The 23059-nt window shown below is 37.4% G+C and overlaps 1 protein-coding gene across 1 annotated transcript in view; it reads right to left on the bottom strand.

The window, feature by feature from the left end:
- LOC149238752 (putative protein phosphatase 2C 25) overlaps positions 1-23059 on the bottom strand; it is a 341969-nt gene that overhangs the window by 12120 nt on the left and 306790 nt on the right. The window lies entirely within an intron of this gene.

Consider the following 23059-nt stretch of genomic DNA (forward strand, 5'->3'; position numbering starts at 1 on the left):
GAAAACCGTGTAACTTATATAAATTTTTGCAAAATATTTCAGCGATTTCTTTTGCTGAGTATGACTTCTTTACTGCCATAAAGTGAGCATATTTGGTAAGCTTGTCGACTACTACGAAAATCTTGTCCTTGTCTTCAGATACTGGTAATCCTTCGATAAAGTCCATCGAGATTTCTTCCCATTTCTGATTTGGAATGTTTAAAGGGTGAAGTAATCCTAGCGTCGTAATATTTTCACCTTTATTCCTTTGACATGTGTCACATTCTGCTACATATTTCTGAATATCACGATCCATTCCCTTCCAAAAGAAGGATTGACATGCATTGTAGCAAGTCTTAAAGAATCCTACATGTCCAACTGACGGTGAGTCATGTGATTCCTTAAGTATCTTAAACTTAAACTTGGAATTCGTATTTAGATAGATTCTTCCCTTGTACCATAGGATATCATTCTTCCACTTCGAATTTCGTTAAGCCACTCAGGGACAGCAACTGAAATTGCAAGTAGTGTTGGTTCTTCATGTTTCCTGGATAGGGCATCCGCTACCACATTTTCTTTACCTCTTTTATGTAGTATTTCCAAGTCAAAAGCGGCAAATTTTTCAATCCATTTTTGTTGTTCTTCGGAAAGTGTTTTTTGTTGAAGGAGGTGCTGGAGACTGTTGTGGTCTGTTCGAATAGAAAACTTACTTCCCCAAAGATATTGCCTCCACTTAGCTAGTGCGTGCATGATAGCGAGCATTTCTTTGTTGTATGTGGATTTGAGGCATTCTCTTTTGTTAAGCTTCTTACTTTCAAACACTATTGGATGTCCTTGTTGCATTAATACTGCACCTATACCGAATACGGAAGCATCACACTCAATGATAAATGGTTTAGAAAAATTTGGTGTTGCTAATACGGGAGCATTAGACATAATTTCTTTAATTTTTCAAAACACCTTCCTGCCTCCTCATCCCATAGAAATGAATTCTTCTTTAAGAGATTTGTCAGAGGTGCAATTATATGTGCATAGTTTTTAATAAATCTTCAGTAATATCTAGTCAAACCTAAGAACCCTCTTAGCTTGGATATATTAGCAGGTTTGGTCCATTCTTTTATAGCTTTGATTTTATTAGGGCCCACCTCTACGCCTTCATGGGATATAATGTGTCCAAGGTATTCTACTTCTTCCTTTCCTAAGGTGCATTTGGATTTTTTTGCGTAAAATTGGTGTTCTTTAAGTAGTGTAAGAACTTTGTCCAAATGTTGCAAGTGCTCCTTCCAAGTTTTAGTATAGATTAGAATATCGTCAAAGAATACTAATACAAACTTCCTGAGATGTGGACGAAATAATTCGTTCATGGTCGCTTGAAACATAGCTGGTGCATTGGTTAATCCAAACGACATTACTTTAAATTCATAGTGACCTTCGTGTGTTTGGAATGTCGTTTTTGGTATGTCCTCTAATCTGATTCTAGTTTGATAGTAGCCTGATCTTAAGTACAATTTTGAGAAATACTTTGTGCCATGTAACTCATCCAACATTTCGTCGATAAAGGGGATTGGGAACTTGTTTTGATTGTTATTTTGTTTAATCCTCTATAATCAATGCATAGCCTGAATGAACCATCTTTCTTCCTTACCAACACCACTGGAGCAGCGCAAGGACTTTTACTTTTCAAGATGATCCCACACTTTAAGAGATCTTGGATTAATCTCTCAATTTCTGTTTTTTGGTAATGTGGATATCGGTATGGCTTGATTGACAGGGTCTAATCCTGCCTTGACTTCTATTGTGTGCTCAATTTCCCTATTAGGCAGCATCTTCATAGGTAGGTCTTGAAATACTTTTTAACGCTTCCGCATCAGATCTTGTATCTTTAGTGACTCTTCTTTGGTCATAATTGCAAATAACATTTCTAACTGTTGACATTGTACTACATAAGCGGGTGGTCCTTTTCGACTTAGCTTCATCATCTAAGATGATGATACAACTTGATTTTCTGGTGCTTGGAATCCATGTAGTTTGTACTTCTGACCTCCCCATTTGAACTTTATAAATTGTACTACATCTACATCTACTCCTCCCAACGGTACTGTGAAGAACGGAGACTCTAAATTAAAGTCTTGAATCTGCAAATTGACCTTATGGCATTTCCCCACCTTTTCAATCTTCTTACTGTTAGCTACCATCACTTTCATGTTTGGTAAGGGAAATGAAAAAATATTGAGTCTCCTTGCCATGGTTGCATCTAAAAAATTGCGTGTGCTACCCGAGTCGATGAAAACCACTACGTTGTTCTTCTTTATGTGTCCTTTTAACTTTAAAGTCTGAGGTTGCGATATACCTGTCATCACTGATAATGACACTTGTGGAATACTTCCGTCATCTAATTCTGGTGAGACTTCTGGGGCATCTTTTGTTTCTTCTATGTCATAATCTTCATTGTTTGAATCATTGGTTGCTTCACAATTATATAGGTTCTTTGGTTCTTTTCCTTTAGCACATCTATGTTTGGGGTCCCACTTCTCACCACAGCGTTTACATTTACCCTCTTTTATCCTTTGCATTTCCAAATTACATTTTTCATCTTCACGACAATGTGGTGGGATATATTTATTTGAGTCCACATACTGGGGTATTCTTCGTCTTAAATATGTTTTTTCCACTTTTGACCAAAATATTGGTTCGAATTTCTTTTCGGTTGTTTTTGCTTTTCGTCTTGCTACTTCTATTGGTGTAATGTCATGCATCTCAAGTTCTACTTGTAAATGGGTTTTGAGTCCCGAGACGTATGACTGAATTAGACGAGATTCTGATAACCTAGGTAGTTGTGTTACTAAAATCTCCCATTCTTGAGTGTATTCATCCACACTTCCGTTTTGTCGTCATTTGATGAGTTTTGAAAAGAACTCTTCTTCCTTTACACCTCAGAATCTTTTAAATAATGCATCCTTAAATTTTCTGCAGCTAATGACGTGTGTTGTCTTTTTCCACCACATATACCAATTATATGCTTCTCCTTCCATTTTCATGAATGCGTGCCTGAGCTTTTTGTCATCATCATTGATGTCATATATCTCAAAGTATTCTTCTGCTTTATTTGTCCATGTAACATTGTTTTTTTCGTTTCCATCGAATTTAGGCATCTCGACTTTTTCCCTTCGCTGGTATGTTGCTAATGGTTGAGAAAAAAATGGGTGTTGATTGGTAAAGGTATCCCAGAGTTGCTTGTTTGTAAGAGTCGCGTTACTCCCTTCTTGGTGGGGTGTCGCTGATTTTTTTGGGGATTCAGCTTTTTCATGAGAGTCTGTTGACTTTGTTGAATTTCATGAGTTGTGCTCTTGATTCTCTTCATTTTCTCGTAGTAGTTGTGCGGGTGTACAATCCATCTTTTTACACAGAAGTTTCAGCAATGTTAAGGGCTCTCTGAGATCTGCTTCTGTTTGGGCATGTTAATTTTCCATCTTTATTTCTATTCGATTTGTCGTATCCTGAAGATTGTTGATATTGTCAGCCTGATTTTTGATATTGTCACACTGCCTCTCAAGCTTGATCTGGAATTCATCTAATCCTTTACTGACCTCATCGTGGTTGCTATTTACCTTATGCTCTATGTCAATCAACTTTTTCTGAAAATCAGCCATTGTCATTGACATTGAGCGAGTATGTGGAGGTGTATATTTATCTGCTAGCTTAAAAAAAATAATAATAATAATAATAATTAATTAAAAAATGGATTAATTAAATTAAACTTATATCTATATCTATATATATATATATAATTCACATTATAATGATATGTGTAACGTCATAAATGTATTATATATTTTTAACCCGGACAATCACCAACTATGGGCAGTCAAGTCTATTCTTTTGACTGTTCAGAAACTTATCGAATTTTTTTTTAACTGGTCGCTACATGTGATAATCGAGCCAAGTGAGCGAGGGATGAGTCACGTGGTTAGGGTGAAGAGGTGTGCCTGTTGTGGATAACTCAGCATTCACCAGGGATACGACAGCTGCAAGAAAAAGCGACTGGCCGAAGGGCGGAAGCGGACAGATGGGGACGGGTATGCCGAAGACTGCGGACGAAAGTTTCAGGTTTGTTGCGACAGCGTGGGGTGGACGCCAGAAGTTGACATAGGGGGGGAGGCACGCCGGCAGACAGGAGTGATAAAGGAAGTAACAGGCAGCCAACTATGGTCTGGCGGCCCGAGCAGTGACTGGAGCAGGCACGATCAGCCGCCTGGAGTAGGCACGACAGACCACAGGGGAGTCAGAACAACGAACTATGATTGGCTAGAGTGCTGCCTAACGAAAGGACTGAAACAGTGATGCAGATGGGAGGAATGGTGGCTGAGTGCAGGGTAGTGACCTATGCAACGAGAATTTGTCCAGAGGATCGAACTGCTCTAATACCAGATGAAGTGAAAACTTCTTGATAAGAGAAATATATATATATATATATATATATATATAGATATATATAGATATATATATATATATAAATGAATACTAAATTGATGATTACATTTTTAGAGAGAACCCCGATTATATACAACCTTAGGTGACTCTTAGTGAAAGGGCATGATCTTTGGTCATGCCCTTTTGCCTAAATACTACAGCTAATCAAATTTACATAATCCAAACTAATTTTTACATAACATGCGTACCAACACACCTATTTTAATTTGCATGGGCCTTCAACTAGTGTATGAGCCATTTGGAATGCTATTGCATTCACTACATCTCCATTTGTATGAACCATCCCAACATTTTTACCAAGAATTTCCACATACTACCACAAAGGAGATATGAGATTTTCAGCGTTAATTGATATTTGTTCCTTCACTATGCTCATCTCGTGATGGGTCTTTATAATTAGATATAAATTAAAACCATACACAAGTAGCAATATATGTTTTTTAACTAAAATTAAACATTAATTATTAATATATATAACTATAAATTAATATTATAAATATAAATAAAATATATTAATATTTAATATTATATTAAATAATAATGTTAATATTTAATATTATACTTGATTTATAATTAACATTATAAATTAATGGAAATGAAATATTAATAATACTATATATTGATTATAGTAAAAAAATTAATTACAATTGCATGCACAGATATTAATATAAATTAAAAAATACTTAATAAAACAACTTGTCGTATGAAATATTAATAATACTATATATATATATATATATATATTGAATATAATAAAATATTAATTAAAATTGCATGCATAAATATTAATATAAATTTTAAAAAAACTTAATAAAACAACTTGCTGCCAATGCCTATGCCCCCTCCAGCCGGCGTCACCGTTGTTGAGCTGCCCACGGCCCCGACCAAGCCACTGTTGTGCTGCCAAAAGTGTGACGTGTTGCTGACACCCCAACCACACTACCTTCTGCGATGTGTTGCCGCCCCAAGCATGGGATGATTTTTGCTTACACACATTGCCTTAATCACAGAGCTTGCCTGATCTGCCGCAAACCAAGAGGGTGGTTAGGATTCTTAACATCAAACTTCTGATCAATGTTTTAAAACTCTGACTCCGACTCCTACTCGATCGAGGATCGACTTCGACTCCGACTCCGAAACAGTAATGACTCGGCCGGCTCGATTTCAATGACTCGGTCGTTGTAAAAAATACATTAAATATTTATTTTTTTTATAAAAAAACATAATTTTAAAGATTTTAAACATAATTTTAAAGATTTTCATTCATGTTTCGAAACACACAGCATTATAATATAGATGGAAGACAACATATGATCAAAGTAGGCTCATGAACCAATCCATTATATCAAAATGGTACCCAATGGCAATACATAGTTAACTGTCATACATGATCAAAGATTCAAAACAAAATACAAATAACCAAGGAGGCTAGAAATGGCCTCTACAACAAAAGTAAACTGTGATGGTGACTAGACTCCAATACTAGTACTACTGCAGCACTGCTAGCAGCTACACTACTACTCGCTAGTAGCTACTGCCAGAGGAGCCAAGATCATCTCAACCAATCTCTGGATCATCATCATCAGAGTCAGACAAGGGGCCCCATGGCTCCTCCTCATCATCATCGTCTCCAACTGCAACTGTAGAAGTGGTACCAGTACCACTAGCAGGCTGTGCAGCAGATGCAAGCTGAGATAGAATAGATATGCGGCTGTGCAGGCGCTTCTGTCGTGGCTGAGCAGAGGAAGCACCTACAACTGGAGTCCTTGTTGGCTGTGAGACTGAGGCTGGTGGATTGGGATCTGCATTCAACTGAACAGGCTGAAGTTGAACAACATGTTCAAGTTCAACTGATGTCTCCATATCTATATCTACATCAAGATCCTCATCAGGATCAAACTCTGGTGGACAACTCTCCACTACCCAATCTGATGTTGGATCAATGTCTTCCAACACAATGGGATCTGAATCAGGTCTTTTGTTCAGCAAATGGTTTCATCTGAGCCAAAGGTTGTATTGGACAAAAACTAGATCATTCAACCGTTTTTGATCCAAACGGTTTCTCTTCTTTGTGTGAATCCTCTCAAAGACAGACCAATTGCGCTCACACCCAGATGCACTGCAAGTTTGACTCAAAATACGAATTGCAAACCTTTGCAATTCAAGGCAATGGCCACCAAAGGCCTCCCACCATTGTGCTGCAAAAAACATAGGAGTGTAATGAATTATGAGTTAGTTGAAGCTCAACAAAATTACAAATTATATCTAACTTTCAAATTATAAATGATTTAACAAACTTTAATAAAAAAAGTAAAACCATTAAGAAACTGAAAATTGAAATTTTTGTTTACCTGGCTCATCTGCTTCTCTTGCAATCTTTGCTAGGTTCTTCCCAAAGGTACCTGATGCATTGCTGAAGGTTGTGACCTGTCGATGTATCTCCAGCTGATCAGACTCCAATGGGATCATGCGACCAATGCAATCAATCAGTCCATCTCTGACCTCCCCCCTCAAACCTCCTGACTCCTTAGCTTTATAATGATACCGTGGGTTCAAAAAATACTCAGCTGCATGTATAGGGCGATGGAGTTGATTGTTCCATCTTTCATCAATGATTGCCCAAATGGGCCCATACTTTGCCACTCTATCCTTGTATGCTGTCTTTATTTGCTCCTTTGCTTGATCCATAGCCTCATAAATGAAGCCCATAGCCAACCTTTCCCCATCCACCAACCGCAACACCTTAACTAGTGGCTCAGCAAGCTTCACAATCTCTGCTGCCTTTCTCCAAAAAGTTTCTTCATGGACTTTCCTTTTCAATTCTTTGCCTTCTGGTTTGTTAGACCAATTGCTTTGATTCCATTCATCACTGGAAAACATCTTTTGCAAGTTTCTATGTTGGGAAAGCATAGATTGCAATGTCAAAAAATGTGTAGCAAATCTAGTGATGGCAGGCCTAATAATATCCTTGCCTCCAGTGTGTTTCCTCATGAGACTCAAAACCAGTGTATGATTGTAGATAAATTTTGTTATGCTTTTGGCATGATCTACAGTGTTTTTGACCCAATCTAATTTTCCAATATCCTCAAGCATGAGGTCTATGCAATGTGCAGCGCATGGGGTCCAAAAGATGGTCTTGTGTTTTTCCTCTAACAGTTTACCAGCAAGAACATAGTTAGAGCCATTATCTGTGATGATTTGAACAACATTAGCCACCCCCACCTCCTCAACAACCTGATCCAATAGCTGAAACAACAAGTGGCCATCTTTTACCTTATCAGATGCATCAACTGATTTTAAAAACATGGTTCCCTGTGGGCAGAAGACAAGAAAGTTTATGATGGTACGGTTTCTTTGATCAGTCCATCCATCTGACATGATGGTACACCCTGTTCTTGCCCATGAGTCCCTGAACTCTTGCAAATACTCATTAATGGATTGAATTTCTTTCTGCAAACGAAACCCCCTTAGCTCATGCATAGTAGGGCCTTTGAAGCATTTTCTAGCAGCATGTATGGCATCAAACATAGGCTCATAATATGGTGAACGAGCAGCATTAAAGGGGATATCAGCATCATACCACCATCTAGCTATGTACTCACAAGCAGTCTCCCTCAATTCTTTCTTCCAATGGTCACCTAAAGTGGGCTGAATTTGACCTTTACTAACTTCAGGACCATGTGCATCTGATGGAGAGGAGGGAGTGAAATAACTTTTAATAGTCACATCACCCTTTTTCAAATTCATTCTATCCTTTCCCTTATCTTGAATAGAACCAATAGAGGGAGGAACATATCGGAAAGGGTTGGATGCCTCAGTTTGAGGGATAGAGGAAGAACCCTCAAAATCATAGTGGGGGTTGGTAGCCATCATTTTTTGTATCTCCCTCTTCCTCCCAATTTCAGCTTGTATGTCTTTTTGCCTAGCCTTCTCTTCTTTAAATTTCTCAAAGTTGGCCAACAAATTCTTTCTAATCTCCCCAATTTCTGGTGAGGTACATGGGGTAATTTGGCCTCTAATCCCTGCCAAGTGTTGTTTCAGCCTATGAATGCCCCCAGGACCTTCCTTAATTTTCCTATGGCAAAATTTGCAATGCATTTGACTATCAACCATTTCAACATATGCCCAAGCAAGATCTCTTGCCCTAGGTGCCATTTTTTGACTAGGAAAACAATCTGAAAATGAAAAAAAAAAAAACATTGATTCAATGTTCATTTACTTGACAAAAAACACTCTCTAAGCTTTCTAGATATGCACCTAAAATTTACTAAGCAAAAACAGATTTATAGAGGTGGAAAAAAATACCTCCAGGCACAAACTGCCTCCTCAAGCTTGCTCCAAGAATCAACTCCTCAATGCTGCTCCAAATGGCTGCCCAAGAAGCTCCTCACTCCAGCTACAATGCTCCTCCAAGACTCCTCACTGCTGCTCCAAAACAAGCTCAAGAACTGCTCACTAACTCTCAAAGAAGACTCTCACTCAAATGCATAAGACTGTTGTGAGTGAATGAGAGCACTTGGGTGTGTTAAATAGGGTTTGGGAGGGGGAAATGGACCCCAAAAATCATTTAGCATATTGGTATAACAGTTTGAGATCCAAAACAAACATTAAACAATTTAAAAATCCCAAAAAAATCAATTTTTTAACGCTGTTTACATGTGGAGGGCCGTCCCATTGTGACTCGGCCGAGTCATATCGGAAACGGTCGGGTTGGCCGAGTCATGGGTGACTCGGCCAACCGGACCGTTTCCAAGGCCGGGTCACTCCCAACTGCTTCAACTCGGATCAACTCGGTCGTTTCGGTTTCGAAACGGCCGGTTTTTAAAACAATGCTTCTGATAGGTTCGAAGACAAGCTTATAAAATCCTCAAAAGGTGGCATGCCTAACCAATCCAATCTGTGCTTTGGCAGCAACTTTGCCAAGCGAGATAGTGGTTAGCAGCTTGTTTATGTAGCTGCCATAGTAGTGTACGCCCGTGTTAGCTGCTGGTCTCATGGTGCTCGACCAGGCAACCTCCTGTAGTGCGCTGTCAACGTCCATTCCGTCTCCAAAACCACTGAATCTGCCACCAAACCAGTTAAATCGTCCCCTAAATACCAGGCGTGGTTTTGTTTGATGTTGAAATGCCACCCTGGCGGATCATACGCAGATCCAGGTAGATCATACATGAATCGGTTCGGATGCGGGGATCTGTGTTTCCTTCTCTTGACCCTGCGGATCCGGTAACTTAGCCATTTGTCCTTGTCCATTCTAGCAAAAGAATATGGTGAAAGATTTTTGGGTTTCTTGTTAAGAAAAAAAATAGGATATGGCTGTTCTTTGTGTGTATCACTGTATTCTGCAACAGGGGTGCCCACTTCTTTTGCTGGAGCAATCTCCCTCCTTGGTGCCAAAGACCCCGTTTGCTCAATAAATTTCAAGACACTAGTATAAACTTCTTCAACCATAAATTTAAATTTCTAACTCAGTTTTTTTACTGGACAGTAGGTTTGGAGTTCACCTTAGTCACCGACCCTGGTGGAAATCAGTTGTCCATAACTTAGTCAACACCCGGCTTCTATTATAAATTTGCCTGCACACCCTTTATCCTTAGTCTAATCTGAGAGTTTTAAGCCATACTAAGAGCAGATCCGTGGTAGGAGAACACACCAGCACCAAGAACACCACACTTCTGTGCATGCCCAGAGAAATATTGTATAAAAATTTCTTTGACCCAATCACCGATTTTCAATTTCAATTAATGGTTATCCAAAAATGCATATTCATCTGAACTTATAAATGAAAACACATTGAATAATTTACTTCAAACACTCAGAGGAAACTTAGAAAATCAATCGCATAAAAGACAGAATTTTTTGGGCAATTCCCCTAGAAAAACCCTGAAGGGAAAACCTGTAGAGAGCAAATTTTATTATACGCTCACAAAAAAATGCATTTATAGCAAACCTTTTCCAGCAATAAATACAATACTTATCTCAAAAACTAGGCCCTTTTACCACCTTGATTTCTGTGTCAAAACTAGCAGCAATAAATGCCCTCAAAATCTGTGTGGTGATGCCTCAATCTATGCACCTGAACTGGCAGCAATGAATTCCCTTGAAATCTGTGCAGTGATGCCTCAAGCAGTTGTTTATAACGCGACTTTTTGAAAGCCTTTCCGGCAGGTTTTTCCGGTCGAAATCCGGCAGGAATTTATTGGAATCGCAAGTTTGATAGCTAGTTTCTGCACAATGAAAGTGTCCCAGGGGTTTTCCAGGGTGCTGAATCCAAATATGCAGTTAAAAAACCATTTTAACTGCAACAAATCAAGATTTAACCTCAATTTCTTCCGCCGGATTCCGTCACCGGAATCTCCAAAAAGTCGCATTATAGACAACTCCATGCCTCAACTTCTGTGCCTGAATTGGAAGTAATAAATGCCTTCAAAATATGTCCAATGATGCCTCAATTTCTGTGCTTGAACTGGAAGCAATAAATGCCCTCAAAATCTGTGCAGCAATGCTTCAATTTCTGTGCTTGAACTGGCAGCAATAAATGCCCTCGAAATCTGTGCAATGATGTATTGAATTCTGTCCCTAAATGCTGGAATATTCTCCTTGGTTTGCATGCCAAATCTCTTGGAACTTGTGCCCCTTCTTGCTGCTCCTCCTTTTCCTTCAGCACTTCTCCTCTCTCTCCCCTCAAGAATGAACGAAAAATAATAAAAAATTAAATGTCTTTCTCTAGAAACTCCTTTTATGTCTCATTATAATAGTTGTAACTTAAACCTAAGATCGAATGACTCAGATTAAATCCTTGGCCAATAATATCAAGAGTTGTGATTTAATCTGTCATTATCACAATTTAAATCATTTTAGTCACATTAATTATTAAACAATGCATAAAAGTCACTTTAACTAAACTTATAAAGATAATGTTCTAGAGACCACTTTTCAAACGTTCTCCCACATGCTAGACACCAAGCCAATGCAGAAAACACTCATCCGAGCTAATCTCAACACTGCTTAGTGAGGAAAGTGTTCTTCATCACCTCTAGCATGTCTATGAAAAACATAAACTTACTTTTCATCAACTACTTCGTGAGAATCTTTGTAACTTGCTCATCTGTGGATATATATTGAAGCTCAACTATTCCTCTTTAAACATAATCTCAGATGAAGTGGTATTTGATCCCAATATGTTTTGACCTGTCATGAAACACTGTATTTTCTGAGAGTTTAATACAACTTCAATTGTCGCAATAAATCATCGTAGGCTACAACTGTCGACCAAATAGCCCAAACAGTAACTTGTGAAGCATATGGCCTCACAATTCGCCTAACTAGTTGTCATATACTTTGCCTCTGCAGAACTCAGCGCCACCGATTTTTATTTCCTGTTAAGCCACGACACAACTATCGAGCCCAAGCTTACACAACACCCTAAAGTGCTTTTCATGTCAACTACACTGCCTTCCCAGTCTAAGTTTGTGTAACTGTAACGAATAAAATATATATAAATAATATAAATATAATGTAAATGATAATAATCATAAATAATAATTAGTTAAGTAGTAATTAGGTTGAAGAGGCATGTCTAAATGAGACATGACTCTTCATGAAGAGACATTTGCTTGGTATATAAGCAAGCCTCTCATTCTCATTCTTATTCACGTTCTCATTCTTATTCATTTTATTTAATATAATATTTATATCCTCAATGGATAATTTCATATTCCAAGTCTTCTGGAGTAATTAATTTGTAGAAGGAACTTTGTTCGCTTCATTTGGAACTTTTTTGTGAGCATACAATAGAAGTCAAGGCAGGTTCAGACCCTATGGAACAATCAAGGTGACATTATTTTGGGATTACCTTGAATGGAATCTCTAGGTTTCTTTATTCTAAATACAAAGAAGAAGTTTTTAACATTTTCTTACAAGAAGAAGAAAATAACACTCCAAGATTTTACACTAAAACCAAATTCAGTAACACCAAAAGATATCTTAGATATTTCAAAAGTAATGTCTCAAGAAGGTAAAAAGGTATTACAAAATATGCAAAAAGAAATTGACAAAATCAATGTTGACAAAAATGAAGAAGTTTCTCGATTTAAAAACCATAACAAAAAACTACTATCGCAAATTAAGAAACTTAAGAAGGACAAGAAGTCATTAGAAAACAAGGTACAACAACTTATCGAGAAAGAAGCATCAAATGTAGGAATTCAAGTTGATGGCAAAACAACAAATACCGATTGAGTGAATATGTAACACAAGAAGACAAGTCAGTGAAAGAAACGACACACGTAGATGTTGCAGTTCAGACAATGAACATCCCAACTGAATGTTCCATAACCATCTCAACAACATCTTTGCCAGAAGAAAATATAAAAATTGGCACATGCCCAATAAGGAGAAATCAAACCAAAAAGTTCCATATCGGCATCTGAATCATGAGAATAGACGAATCAACCATGTTACATATTTGAACCAGTCAGAACCGAAACAACAAACTGATGTTCCGAATAATAATGATGTAATCTCAATCCAGTCTTATGCTAACAAGTCGTTACAATATTCCAGTGATCAGAGTACTATACAAAAGATTAATCTGGGATGGTCTGATCCCTTCTCAGTGCGACAATTTTGTTTTTCACTAAGAAGATCATATCAGCTTGTATCGACGAAGATGACTATTTCGAGACAGAAAGACTTTCAAAGCTGAAAAAGAGATCAAGCCTTTTTCATCGACAAGCTTTGAGGACAAAACTCTTTGAGGAAAGAGGCACTGTAACGAATAAAATATATGTAAATAATGTAAATGATAATAATCATAAGTAATAATTAGTTAAGTAGTAATTAGGTTGAAGAGGCATGTCCAAATGAGACATGACTCTTCATGAAGAGACACTTGCTTGGTATATAAGCAAGCCTCTCGTTCCCATTCTTATTCACATTCTCATTCTTATTCATTTTATTTAATATAATATTTATATCCTCAATGGATAATTTCATATTCCAAGTCTTCTGGAGTAATTAATTTGTAGAAGGAACTTTGTTTGCTTCAGTAACCAATCAAAATAACTCCATCCGTGCTCACATAGTCCAATCCAAAAGCCATTGTACCTTGTAGATACCTAAGCACATGTTTTGTCACCACCCAATGCATTCTCCTCACTCAACCATACACTCACTGAGTGTGTTGACAGCAAAACACAAATCTGGCTTGGTGTTGACCAAACACATCAATGATCTTATCAGCTGACGATACAAGATGGGATCCACCAACTCACCCTCAGAAACATTCAGCGTCTTCTAGTTGGTTATCATTAGTGTTAACATAGGCATGCAATTCTCCATCTGCACTCTCTTCAAGATGTCAATCACATACTTCCCATGTCCCAGAAAAATATGTCCTAGTTCCTACCAAACCTCCAATCCCAAAAAATAATGCATCAGCCCGATATCTTTCATCTCAAACTTTGAAGCAAGATCTTGCTTGCAACTAGTTATGAGTCTCTTTGACCCTGTAATAGAGAGATCATCCACATATAACACAAGAATAAGAGGATCCCCACCAACCACTATGTAGTATAGGTTGGGATTCGCCTCACTCTTCTTAAAGCCCATTTGTTGCAAGTAGGTATCAATCCTCGAGTACCATATCAAGCCTTTTTTAGCTCACACACATGAGACTCTCTCCCATACACCTCAAAGCCCTATGGTTGCTCGATTTACACTTACTCTCGTATAATTCAATTCAGAAATGTTATCTTTACATTGTTGAAATTAGATAACTAAAACGTTTCTTGCAATCCCAACCCGGTTTTAATTTCACCTTTTCACTCCCATTCAGTGAAATGTCATTTCCCATAAACATACATTTAACATATAGAATTCTGGAAATGAAATTTTCAGATTAGAACACATGGGACTGTCAACACATGTGAAAATAAATATGGAGATAAACAGACCAAAAACACACATAAAAATACACACAGATTTTTGGTCAACTTACACCCAGGTAAAACCCCTTCAATCTTCTTCGGGGAAAGCCTATTAGAGAGCTCTTCAAATTTATTTAACTTTCAAGTTCAGGAAAAATACATTTGCAGACAAACAAAGCAGCAAAATACAACTTATCTCTTCAACCCAAAACTCCTTGAAAATTGTGCCCACTTTGCCTCGATTTCTGTTCCCACTTGAAGCTGAAAATATGTATTGTACAGACTATACTGTATGGATTCCATATGCACTATACAGATTTTTGTACTAGTGTATGGATTGTAGGAATTTTTTTTCAAAAAAATATTTTTTTCTCAAACGACGTGCAGCTCACAACATTAAATGTTGTTCATACTGTACCTTCTGTTGTCTTCTATGCCTTATTTTTCGTGCCCAGCGTTGCCTAGGAATCGCTCCTTCAGCTTGCTGCAACAAATTTCTCCTTCAGAGCTTTTCTCCAACTCTCAACATCCTTTCTCCAATTTTCTCATGAAGAATGAATGCAATCTCTCTTTTCTAGATCTCCAAAACCCAGAAACCGTTTCTAGAAATTCTGCCTAGAAATGACTTAATAAAATTATTAGTCAGTTTTTAAATATTTCCTAAGTCTAAACTTAGGGAATATGATTAATTAGTCATAATTAATTAAGTTATGTTGTGAATGTTCTAGAAACTCACACAGAACAACTTCAAGTTAATCCTAGCCATTGATTAAGATCTAATCTTGGTCATTGAAGTCTCAACAGAGGATTATAAGAAGAAGTCGATGGGGCTTGGAGAAAACACTTGTGCAGTTCAATTTCATGAGTAGATCGATTTCTTAAGTCGCAGCGTTCAGTTGCCGGAGAGAAAGCCAGAGAAATATAAGTAGTGAAAGAGGGGCAGGGACAATCAAGCCAAAGGAAGGATTCCAGTTCCAGTGAGTGTATTTGCAAAGAGGCAGAGAAGCCACAGTGAGGCTGACATAGAGCAGGGTAGCAGCCTCTAGAGGCAAAGTCGAATTGCTAGGGAGAAGAAGAGTTTCAATGCCAGAAGTTGGGTAGAGGTTTCAAAGGCCAGGAGAGACGTTTTCCCAGGCAGCAGTTGGTCAGATGGCTTGAGGAGAAGTTGTTCCAAGCTAAGATCAGCAACAATTGCGCTAGGGTGACGCAGAGACTGCGTAGAGGCAGGTTGGACGACTCAATTTGAGTTGACGTCAGTGTCGAGATTTGTCTGTGGAGTGAGAAATTTCTCCTCACTAAATTTTATTGCCAGTATTCCTTTGTAGGGTTTCCAATTTCGGCATCCAATTATACTCAGTTTATTTCACTGTTGCATAATAATAAAACCCTCAGCTACTGCACCAGTTTTCCCGAGTTGGGTTTTTCCAGGGACATTGGTCCAAAAATAACTCTGTTATTTATGTGTGCGTTAGTATTTCTTCCAGTGTTTATTTCTTCTACAGTTTATTTGTGTAGGTTGCAGTGTGATTGATTTAGTATTTGTTGTAGCACACAGTAAATAAATTGTTAAAAATTAATTTAACAATTAGGAGAATTATTTCCAGTTGCTATAATAGGAATCGGGTTTCCGATATTTCACAGTCACATGAGGAATCCTTTTGGCTTTAACATTCTTTTTGTTATATTTGGCCAAAAGTGTTACATCCATAGGAATTTTGAAAAGCTTCTTAACTATGTCAAACAACTCATACTACTCCAAAATCAATACTATCCTCGCTTTTCGTGTACTGAAATTTCTTTCCCCCTCCAATCTATCCTCAAACCTCAAATCTTGTAGCCATATGACCAACTCAACTAATAACAAGGTTGAACTCTTTTCTTGGTGAACAAACTGCAACTCTCTTGCAAACACTAGTGTCTTTCTTATTTGGTTTCTATTACAAACAAAGTTCATATACGCGGCAAAATACTCAGAAAATTTGAAATAGGTAAATATCCATTATAGGACAAGTAATATATTTATATAGAAATGTTGAATGTATAGAAGATATGATATTGTGGCTACAAATGAGGGCTCACTTATAAACCTAGCCAGGTGCCCCTTCATGAATGGTCATGTCTTTTGAGACATGCCTCCTCAATACACTAATCATTGTTAATTAATAATTATTAATTATTTACATTCATACCATTGTTTTCCCCTTTACAAAAGCTTTGTCCTCAAAGGTTATTAATGAAAAGGCTTGATATCTTTCTTATCTCGTAATGTCTTTCTCGTTTTTTACAATTCTTGGAACAATCATCCTTGATGATAAAAGATGATAGGATCCTCTAAGTGATAAATAAAATTGTGGAACTAAAAAGGGATTTGACCATCCTAAATCAACCTTTAGTGGAACTTGCAATTATCCGATAGCTAGGATAAATAGTTATCATAAGACTAGATTGTGCAATCATCAATATTCTTCGGAGCATACATTTGTTGTTTAGGTTCTAAGTGATATGCAGACTGATTGAGATGTTTGCTCTTGTGATTCGAATGTCGATAAGGAGTTCTTGTGATTTCATTTTCCCTTATCATGGTGTGTGGTAATCTCCTTATTTATGTTATCAATAAAATAATAAGTAAATAAATAATAAATTAATAATAATAATGTAATTGATTAATTAATTAGTTATGAAGGGTCAAAGGTCAAATAGTGTGACCATTCACTTTCATGGCCAATCAATGCCTATATAGGCAAACCGCCACGAAGGCATGTAATCACCAATTCAGTTCTTATCCAATAATAATAAAAATTACTTATATACACAGTTTACACATAAATATTCTTGCATTTTGGTTTCTCTCTAATAGTGGTATCAGAGTAGTCCATTCTCTGCCTACAACTGCGTTGTCTCATTGTTCTGTTGTTGTTAGTTTATGTCAATTGCAGGATCTCACGTCCTTCCAACTACCATCCAATTCTATCCCTCTGTCGCTTTTTCCTACACTTTCTGTCTCATCATTTCGCTCATACCCGCATCCAGTTTCGGTTTCCTTTGCCAATTCTCGTCGTATTTCCCATTCTTTGTCTTCCCTAACCGACCACCATTGTCTTTCGTTCTTTTCTTCCACCCGATCGATCATTGTCCTACTCTTGCCACAACCTATAATTGATAAAGTCACCACTCATCTTTCGTCAACTACCATCATAACATGTTCCCTGTCGTCTTTCTTATTGTCTCGACCATCACAATTTTTTAGTAAATTCATTGTCCTTTCCATCAAGCTAAGTGGGCTTGATTGTGGGGAAAAACTCCACAGTTAAGCGCGCTTGAGCCAGAGGAGTTCTAGGATGGGTGACCTCCTGGGAAGTCCTGGTTACCGGGTGCAAGCCCCAGAAGTGATGATTGATGCTATGTGATTCGTTCTCCACATTTCACTAGTTTCAATCCCACTTCTTCACCCCTGTGAGCATCACCCGATGCAATGAGTGCTAAGTGAACTATTCAAAAATCATGAGAAATTAGTCAGTTACGACTACCTCTCATGGAAATGGTCATACGTTTGAATGACTTACTTAACGCAGTTGAATATCTAATATAATGCACTGCGTAAATCCCCCATACTTAAATTCAAAAAGAGTCAAGGGATCTCTACTTGAATGGCTCATGAGGCACAATACTTGCTAAGGTTTTGCAAATGGGGTAGCAAGCTAAGTGGGCTTGATTGTGGGGAAAAACTCCACAGTTAAGCGCGCTTGAGCCAGAGGAGTTCTAGGATGGGTGACCTCCTGGGAAGTCCTGGTTACCGGGTGCAAGCCCCGGAAGTGATGATTGATGCTATGTGATTCGTTCTCCACATTTCACTAGTTTCAATCCCACTTCTTCACCCCTGTGAGCATCACCCGATGCAATGAGTGCTAAGTGAACTATTCAAAAATCATGAGAAATTAGTCAGTTACGACTACCTCTCATGGAAATGGTCATACGTTTGAATGACTTACTAAACGCAGTTGAATATCTAATATAATGCACTGCGTAAATCCCCCATACTTAAATTCAAAAAGAGTCAAGGGATCTCTACTTGAATGGTTCATGAGGCACAATACTTGCTAAGGTTTTGCAAATGGGGTAGCAAGCTAAGTGGGCTTGATTGTGGGGAAAAACTCCACAGTTAAGCGCGCTTGAGCCAGAGGAGTTCTGGGATGGGTGACCTCCTGGGAAGTCCTGGTTACCGGGTGCAAGCCCCGGAAGTGATGATTGATGCTATGTGATTCGTTCTCCACATTTCACTAGTTTCAATCCCACTTCTTCACCCCTGTGAGCATCCCCCGATGCAATGAGTGCTAAGTGAACTATTCAAAAATCATGAGAAATTAGTCAGTTACGACTACCTCTCATGGAAATGGTCATACGTTTGAATGACTTACTTAACGCAGTTGAATCCCAAAAATGATATCTAATATAATGCACTATGTAAATCCCCCATACTTAAGTATTAGTTTTCACATAGCATTAAATCCCATATCATTTAGGTGGTTATATAGAAGAAAAAAATCAACTAATAAACATGAAAGAACAGTAAAGCAATAATGAAACAATAAGACAAAAGACACATAAATTAGGCACACAACTGGGGCAAAACCCACAGGGGAAAACCCAGAAAATGTTCTTCCTTATGAGAGAGAGTTTCCAGATTCATCTATACATCATAAATAACAACAATAGAATAATAACCAAACCAATAACCAAAATCATGATGAAGAGCCATGTCAAAATTCAAGTCCCTGAAATTTCGGCCCTCCCTAGAATTTCGGCCCTCCTATAATTTTGATGGATAAGGGATGCATGAGACCAAATTGATGTGTCCAAATGAAGAGAAATGACCTTCTTTATGTAGCCTTCAAGTGGGTGTCGAATGGGTGCCACTTAGGAGCCCAGTCGACCTAATAAATTTGGAGGCAAATTTTAGAAATTCAAATTTCTAGTTATTCTTCAAGATGAAAACACTGACCATGGCTACCACATTTTTCAACAAGTTGAAGTACAAGAAATTGATGATGAAATCATTATCACGCACAATGAAGATTCAGACCCTTAGGAAACATCACATGAGGCATCATTAACGGCAATCTCATGTGTCTAACAAAATCAAGATAAAGAAAGCAATTTTTCAAAGGATCAAAAACAACAAGCGACTGCAAAATATGTTCCACCTCACCTTCAAAGGCAAAGAACCTAGTCTTCAAGAATAAAGAATACTATGTTTACAACACCACCAACCAACATGACAAGGATATTATGCCCTAAAACCCTGAAGCTTAAAGGGATCATAAGAAGCAGAAATGTCAATATACTTGTAGATTTTTGTAGTACTCATGACTATATAAACATTGATCTTGCTAAACAACTTAATCTTTGTGTGCGCCCAATCAAGGACTTGACCATGATTGTCACTACTGGGCAAAAGTTCAAAGAAATAGGAGAATGTCACAAGGTTTCAATCTAGATACAAGAACTAGAACTACAAACAAAATTGTATGCCTTACCGCTCAAAGAAATGGACATAGTGCTAGGTGCAGAATGGGTAAAGCAGTTGGGAAACTATACTACAAACCTTGAAGAACAGTGCATGGAGTTTCATTGGCAAGATCAACACTATAAATTATATGGTGTTGATGCTCCCAACTTCCAAGAAGGTGCAAGTACATACAAGAACTTCACCAGCACACAAGGCACAAACAAAGTCACATACAAAAAAGGCAAATAAACATTATTCCATAATAGCGTGTTCGAACTAGAGAAAGCCTTGCTTATCCTTTGACGACAAACCATCTCTAAGAGGGTGGCAATGTCGTGAATAAAATAATAAGTAAATAAATAATAAATTAATAATAATAACATAATTGATTAATTAATTAATTAGTTATGAAGGGTCAAAGGTCAAATAATGTGACCATTCACCTTCATGGCCAGTCAATGCCTATATAGGGAAACTATCATGAAGACATGTAATCACCAATTCAATTCTTATGCAATAATAATAAAATTACTTATATACATAGTCTACACAAATATTCTTGCATTCTAGTTTCTCTCTAACAATTTACTTCAGGGACTGATGTTGTTGAGTTAGTTACAAAATATTTATTGGCACTTTTAGTAATGCCAAACAAATTCAGTTGTTGATAGTTCGAGCATCCAATGTATGAATTTTGAAAATTAGATCCTTCACTAGAAACAGAAGTCGGATTTTAGGTGTTACGTACAGCGACGACTAGCCAATGGTGAATACAGCAACGTACAGTAAGCGATATCGGGGTAGTGGAAAACGAAGGGCGACTGCAGAATACGGAGTCAGTTGGGTGATGACAAACGGTGGCCATGTTGTGGCTCAACCTCTGTGATGCGGTGGGATGCGGCTGCACATGGCGGTTGTCGACAGTCGCTGTTGTGGCCTCCTTTTAATTTCAATTTTCTAAATAATTTTTGGTTAATTTTTTTAATATAATTTTTTTAAATATATATATGGGTTTTTTGGGTTTTTCCAATTATTTTTATATAAAAAAATTTATATCTACTCTTCTTTTTTAATTCCTTCTTTCCCAATTTCTTTAACTTTTTTTTATTTCATATATATATATATATATATATATATATATATATATATATATATATATTATGGCTAAAGGCTTGACAGCGAAATGGAGAACCTCCAAATACCTATGTGGCTAAAAGCCTCAATCGCTCAGCAATGAACTTGATGAATAGGTGATAGCCAAAGGTCAGATCAAACTAGATCTATACAATGGTTGAGCGGTTAGAGGGTCAAATACCTCTGATACCAAATATTACAAACAAAGTTCATATAAACAACAAAATACTCAGAAGATCTAGAATATGTAAATATCCATTATAGGACAACTAATACATTTATATATAAATGTTTAATGTACAAAAGATATGATATTGCGACTACAAATTGTTAGAAAATCAGAAATGGAGAAAGATTTTCTCTTGTTGATAATTAATTGTGATTTATTTGAGTTATTATTATTTTTCTTATGTTCTTCTTTTATCTTAGTTCATCAAGCAATTACCAAAACCAAAACACGAAGATCAAGGACACTAGATGTAGGCGCACAGCCAGGGCAAAACCCCTATATAGGGGAAAACCCAGTCAAGAACTCTTCCTTCAGTGATTCAAATGAGATAAACCAAGACCCTGGACCAACAGACCTTCCTCCTCCACCAAGTCAACCTCCCAATATGATTTAGTAGTCTCTTCCTATCCAGCAGCTTCGACCTTGATGTAGCGGCTTCACAGATTCGACCTTGATGCAGCAACTTCACAACTTCAACCTTAATGCAGCAGTGTCATAGTTACGACCTTGATGCAACAATTTCACAAATTCGACCTTGATGCAACTTCAAAATTTCGTTGCACATGAGAGAGAGAGAAAGACCCAAAAACTTTGATTCTAGCTTCCTTCTTGAACTTATCACCTTTTCTTCTTCCCAACTACTTCAATTCGAACTTGTGTGAGATGTCCTCCAAATGAGTCGAATTATTGCTTATATATAGTCATCTTAGGTGATCAAATTCTTCTAATGAGGCCGGCTTGTCCTTCCTTGAGGCCGACTTGGTGGAGGAGGCCTAATTGCCCTAATTTACATTACAATAATTTTCTTTCTTGACAAATAATTCCCAAGGGTTCTTTACATTGTGACATGGACAATGACACTTAACATAAACCTTAGAAGTCTTCAATGGAATCATTGACCTAAAAAAAATTGACCCAAGCATGAAACTTGTGCTTTAATAAGCCAATTTAATTAATAATAAAATTTCCTTTTTTTCTTTCTTTTGACAAATAAATTTCAAATATAATTTTGAAGACCAACACAAGTTACATTCTTGAACACTCCCTCTTAACTAGGGAGGTATTCATAATTACATATATCTATAGAGGTACATGGAAGATCTCCAAAATGAACTATGAAGAGTTCAGCACACTCAGTGCTATGAATTAGATTCCTGACCAGGGTAATCTATCTGTGGGACTAAGATGGACTAAAGCTTTCAGCCAATCTAGGTCCCATCATGCTTACTAACTAACCATCAACCAAGGGATCTAGGTGCGTATCCAAGGCCACAGCTCCAAGACCAATGCCACCCTCCCTCTTTGTGATCTAGACATCAAACACACATAGGTCGGCCAGATGTCCTCCCAAGCATTTGCTATTAGATGCTTCTTCTCTCCCTAAACTAGATATATCCATTTGTCCAAGCATGCTCCTAGAGTGTTCAACCCGTTTATGGAGAGACAAGCACAAACCCCAATTAGTAATAAACTTTCAAATATACATACAAGTAAACACAAACCTTCGAGGTCTTCAATCATCCTGATGCCACTTGTATCAAGTTATTCATATGCAACTAATTGAAAGCTTTTCTTCTTTCATTTCTTCAATAGCACCAAGACATCCTCAATAAATTGTAGTATTCCCATTCATTCTCCAATCTCTTCTTCAAGGTATCCATCATGACTATCATAATATGCCATCCCTCTTAATTTGATGAGATCAACATCAGAGAACCTATCATTGCTTCATTATCAAATCCAAGAAGGACACTTACGCTAATTTTATGTATGACAATAATAACTTGGAGGAAG

Source organism: Pinus tabuliformis, chromosome 8 (genome assembly GCF_031772625.1).
Source record: "Pinus tabuliformis cultivar Carrire ecotype Pingquan chromosome 8, CPIR1, whole genome shotgun sequence".
NCBI lineage: Eukaryota > Viridiplantae > Streptophyta > Pinopsida > Pinales > Pinaceae > Pinus > Pinus tabuliformis.